General features: G+C 39.7%; 1 long non-coding RNA gene across 1 annotated transcript; it reads left to right on the top strand.

The window, feature by feature from the left end:
- Nucleotides 1-2,414: 2,414 nt before the first annotated feature.
- LOC116480166 (uncharacterized) lies at nt 2,415-4,677 on the top strand. Its single transcript, XR_004251205.1, has 4 exons — nt 2,415-2,470; nt 3,226-3,390; nt 3,739-3,794; nt 4,541-4,677. It is a non-coding gene; the product is annotated as an uncharacterized LOC116480166 (long non-coding RNA).
- The last annotated feature ends 1,115 nt before the right edge of the window (nt 4,678-5,792 follow it).

Below are 5,792 nucleotides of genomic sequence, written 5' to 3'. Positions count from 1 at the left end.
GAAATATTTTTTCCTGCTTTACGTCTAAGTCCTTTTCTTTTGCTTGTATCTTTCAAATCAATTCTCTAATCAATTGATTAAACAGTTTTAAATTCTCTTTGTGTCTATTGATTTTTTTTTTCAATCTTCCACCTATTGATCAAAGCATTTGATCAATAGAATAAAGTTACAGTATCACCTGCCATATCCCACACTTGGGCACTTTTGCTTAAAGAAGAAGAATGCAGATGTTTGTTTTTATTCTTGAAATGATTACAACCTTAAATGCTGCACTGGATAGGTGCATTACCTTATGTGATAAACCTTATGAAATCATCCCTCCCTCTGTTTTCCAGGCTGTCTCTAGGATTCCAAACCCCGGCCAGGCTGGACATTAAATTAAAATGATTTGCTATTTACACAGAGCCTTTCATTTTCTAAGCAGCAAGCTCAGTCTTTAACCTTTTATTTACCTCCGTTATAACACTTAGCAAACTGTACTAGGTGCTTGCTTTTCTCTCTCGTTATACTGTGCTCTCCTTAAGATGCTCAACATAGGTGATGGAGCAATGATGTATAAAAAAGAGAGAATAAATAAAAAGAGGGAGCAATGGAAAGAGGAAGGAAGAATTTATCATAAGAAAATTATGGCCTCTGTTCTGATCCAGTTACATTTAAAAGCAGGTAAGAACGCTTACACTATTTTATTCGAATACTTTCGTGAATAATGTTGTGTCCTTCTTTCAAATAACACTTATCTAAAAACAATTGGGCAAATATTACGGAATATTGGTTGAAGGGTATTCATATTGTTTGCAATGGTGTCATTCTAGCCTTGATTTCTCTAAAGAATATGGGTCAAGAATGTGCCAGAGATGGCCACCACTAGTGCCTAATGAATTTCATTGTCCCCCAGAAGGCGGAGTTGGCTGAGACCCATACGGGTTCCTTCACTGTGTGCTCACGTGTGATTCTTCCAGCAGGACTGCTCTGAAATCTCAAGCCCCACAGAGTCATCTGGAGATTCTCGGATTGAATCTCAAGTTCCCAGTGTGCAGTGAATGTCTAAGAGTCAACAGTTATCATTCTGGAAAAACACTGACTTTTTGCTTCATTCATTCACCCAGCCAGTAACTAAGTGACTGGTATATGCCAGGCACTGTAGAGTACTGAATAGAAGATGTGAAACTTCTGACTTCTTCAAGTTTCTCACAGCTTGCATTCTATGGAAAAAGATAACCAATAAGCAAAATGTACATCAACTATACGTAATATTAGATGCTGATTATTTCTATAAACAAAAATAAAGCAAGAAAGAAAGTCAAGGAGTGTGTGAGTTTGTGGTAAGGAGAAGTATAAACAAACAAACAAACAAACAAAGTAGTGAGAAAGGGTACTATATTCCTGTGTTATTCATGTAGACTATACATTATACATATTACATAATATATACATATGATGATTATACATGCTATATGATTACATGTAATATATGTGATAGGGTGTATTATATATGGCATATAAATATGTATGTATACTTTCATATTATAGATGAAAAATATATACATAATATACTGTATATTGTCATATATGATAATATATACTATATATTGCATATGTACTATATATACAAGTATATATTGTCATATATATGATAATACATACTATATATGATACTATACTACATATGGTATATATACTATATGATACATATACTATATATGAGATTATATATGATATACATGAAGATAACATATATATGAGGTATATGTGAGCTACATATATAGAATTTATAATGCATATTACTTATATATTATATATCTGGAATACAAGAAACACAATGATGTCCAGGCTAGGTTTTCAAAGATTCTTAGTCGAATGTAGGTAATGACATGTACAGACGAGCAGGTCCTAGTGTGCAGATCACGCTAAGAGTTGGCCAGAGTGTAAGGGAACCAAGAAGCAGGCCCCTAGTAACCTCCACAGGCTCTGTGTCCTCAAGGGTGGCAGAGATTCATTTGAACTATGCATAGAGACTCAGGAGTTTCTGAGTTATTCTGGAGCAGTATTTTCCATACTTCAGGTCCTGATCCAGGGGGTGATGAAATCAATCTTCTGAGTTGTGACCAGACTTCCTTAGCAATGAAATAAAATAAAGTACAATAGAAGTAAAGAGAAAATACTAGAGTGCAATGCAAGATTGTGTGTGTGTGTGTGTGTGAGTGTGCGTGTGTGTGAGAGAGAGAGAGAGAAAAATATTTGTTTGCATTTGTGGACAGTAGGTTAAAATGTACATGTAAAATGTGTCCTAGTCTGGATCTGTCAAAATGAGTTTATAATCCAATGTTCTAGAACACATGGAGGCTAACTCCAAACCTAAACAATGACAACAAGGCAGTCAGAGCCGTGGAGAGAGATGCACTCCTCAACACTGACTGTTGCTGAAGGTTCAGAACTAGCAGCAAAACCAAAACAAAAAGATCAAGCTGGGGTAACCTGGGAAGGATGCCTCCTCCTGCTCCCTCTCCTCCTTATCCAGGGTCCCTTCCAGCTTCTCCAGGGTCCCTTCCAAGGTCCCTTTCAGCTTCTCCAGGGTCCCTTCCAGGAGTGAAGCGGACTGGGCGCACAGCCTGTGCTCCACCCCAGGAGCCTGGCAGTGCTGAGAGGTGAGTGTGTCACGCCCCAAGGGAAGAGCCTTTTGCCACCGGGGACAATGCATTTGGGACACTTATCTATCAGCACGAAGTTAAGATACCCCAGCTAGGAACAGCTTTAAAAGTAAAAAGTTATCTATTATGACATCCAAGGGGATTGCATCAATTAATTCGTTAAATCTATTGGTGCTCCTGGAAGTTTGGAAACTCTGTGTACAGTGGAGAAAACTCTGGACATGAGTGACTTAACCTGGTTTTGAATCTCATTCCCACCTTTAGAGATCCAGTGTGTCTGGGCAAACTACTCAAACTCTCTGGGCCACATTGGTTGTATCTTGTAATGTGGGCAGTAATAACTACTTCCTAAGATCTTTATGAAGATTCTTTTAAAAGTAGTGCCTATCAAACTCTTGGTCTGGTGTCTGGCAATCAGTAGGTATACTAATTCAAGTCCCAATTGAGTTATTAGGGCACATTATCTTACCAAAATAGTTATTGTTAGAATCTTACAAGAACTCAGAATCAAGGTTAAAAAGCAACAAGAAACACCAACCGTTCAGGACAAAGACTCTCAATATTATTTAAGTTGAAGGTGACATTGTAACAAGAACTTCTCAGCTGGAGTTAATTGATTTGGACAATTCAAGTCCGCCAGGCAAATCAGCCCAGGACAGCTTACCACGCCGGCCGAGTTAATTTTTTTTTCACATAGTTTTTTGAACGGCTGCAATGTTAAGAGGAGACCAAAGGCTGTGAGGTGAGTAAAATCTACCTGATCTCACTGTGAATATTCTATGCTGAGGGAATTGCCTTTGTTGTAGCCAGGGTTTAAGCAGCATGGTGTATTTAGGTCACATTCAGGGAGCCGTATTTCCCCTGCTGCGGTCATTGTCACTAGAAGTTGGCATATACACATCTCAGCAAGGACAGTCCCTGTCATCCTAACACACGACTCAAATACTCATCCCTGCACGGTGTACTGACCAAAATACTTCTGTGTCTGTTACCCCATTTAAACTTCACAATTCATCTTGCTGTGGGCCAGATTCTGTGCTAGGTACCCAGAGGGTCACTAGAGTTGTGTATTTTTTGCCTCATTTTGCAGATGGAGAAAATAGAATTCAGTGAATGTCCAGGGACTTACCCAGGGACACACAGTGTGTAAGTGAAAGATCGGGATGTGAATCCATGCCCTGATTTCAGGCTAAGAGCTCTCAGGTGTCATTCTTTTTTTTTTTTTTTTTTTTTTGAGACGGAGTCTCGCTCTGTCGCCCAGGCTGGAGTGCAGTGGCACAATCTTGGCTCACTGCAAGCTCCGCCTCCCGGGTTCACGCCATTCTCCTGCCTCAGCCTCTCCGAGTAGCTGGGACTACAGGCGCCCGCCACCACGCCTGGCTAATTTTTTGTATTTTTAGTAGAGACGGGGTTTCACTGTGGTCTCGATCTCCTGGTCTCGAGATCCGCCCGCCTCGGCCTCCCAAAGTGCTGGGATTACAACCGTGAGCCACCGCGCCCGGCCTTCAGGTGTCATTCTTACATACCGAGACACAAAATAAAGGCCAGACATTCTTCTGAATTTCTCCTTTTTGTTCCTACAACTTGACAAAATAATATGTTCTCCAGCAAAATGATAATACTTGATATTTCCTGGAAACATTATGCTATGTTCTTGTCTCATTTTTTTTTCCTGATCCAGTCCCTTTTTAGGAAATGTTTTTATATTTATCTTCTCCGTGTGAGTTGCTACTCCTTTTTTTCTCTTTCAAGACCCAGATCAGGAGCCCTCCTCCAGGAAGACTTTCTTGATCCTCCCAATTGTCCAGGTGCTCTTTCTTTGTGCTCACAGAGAACCTGACATTTCTCTCACATCTTTTAACAAATTATGTTGTCATATTTCTATTTTGCAGCCTGCTTTCTCCATTACACAGTCACCTAATTGAAGATTGGCCCCAAATCTTATTTATCTTGGTGTCCTATTGGCTAACGGCCATCCTCACACATAGTAAGTATTGAGAAAATGATTGCTGATTAAATGAATAAAGGTACCTTATGTTAATCAGCCTGTGAACATATTTAATATAGAAGTCAGCTAAGATCAAATTATTAGAGGTACATTAAAAATGCAAAAAGGAAGAGAAATAGAATTTATTGGTTTGATAATTCATATCAGCTTGGACTAAAAGAACACTAAGATTTGTTCCAAATCAGAAAGTCAATGGTTCTGCGATTTTCATCGGGGCAGTGATTTCATCAGGGGGCTATGGTTTGAAAGCATGTTCCCTCCAAAATTCATGTTGAAACTTCATCCACACTGTAATAATGAGGTAAGGCCTTCTGGGAAGGACTAAGTCATGAGACCTCCACCCTCATAAATAAAGTAATGCCATAAAAGAGGCTTCAGAGACAGTTCACCTTCTGCTCTTCCGCCATGCCACACAAGGACACAGCACTCCTCCCGGCCCAGGAGGCAGAAACCAGGCGCCATCTTGTAGACAGAGAACAGGCACTTTCTAGACACGGGACCTGCAAGCACCCTGAACTTGGAATTCCCAGCCTCCAGAACTGTGAGAAATAAATTTCTGTTATTTATAAATTACCAGTTTCAGGTATTTTGTTATAGAAGCATAAATGGACAAAAACAGGAAGGTTTTTCTTCTGTGTTATAATGTGGTGGAATTGAATTTCTCATCATTTTCAATGCAACTGAAGATTCTGCCTTGTTATTTGATGGAGTTGGCCAGAATATTATAAATTACAGAAAAACAGGGCTAGATAATTTATTTCTCTGTTGTATAAAAAACGCTAGCATCTATAGTATACATTTCTGAAGTTACATTTTGGGATTTTGTAATTTTTACTTTTATAAGAAACTATCACATGATAAATAGTTCATACAACATATATTATTTAAGAACAACACTGCCAGGCATGGTGGCTCACGCCTGTAATCTCAGCACTTTGGGGGGCTGAGGTAGATGGATCACTTGAGGTCAGGAGTTGGAGATGAGCCTGACCAACATGGTGAAACCCCACCTCTACTAAAAATACGAAATTAGTCAGGTGTGGTGGCACACGTCTGTAATCCCAGCTAACTTGGGAGGCCGAGGAAGGAGAATCGCTTGAACCCGGGAGGCGGAGGTTGCAGTGAGTCCAGATCGA

The sequence above is a fragment of the Hylobates moloch genome, unplaced genomic scaffold (genome assembly GCF_009828535.3).
Source record: "Hylobates moloch isolate HMO894 unplaced genomic scaffold, HMol_V3 SCAFFOLD_13, whole genome shotgun sequence".
In the NCBI taxonomy this organism is placed as follows: domain Eukaryota; kingdom Metazoa; phylum Chordata; class Mammalia; order Primates; family Hylobatidae; genus Hylobates; species Hylobates moloch.
Note: the sequence above shows the minus strand (reverse complement) of the source record. Positions and strands in the feature narration are given on the sequence as shown.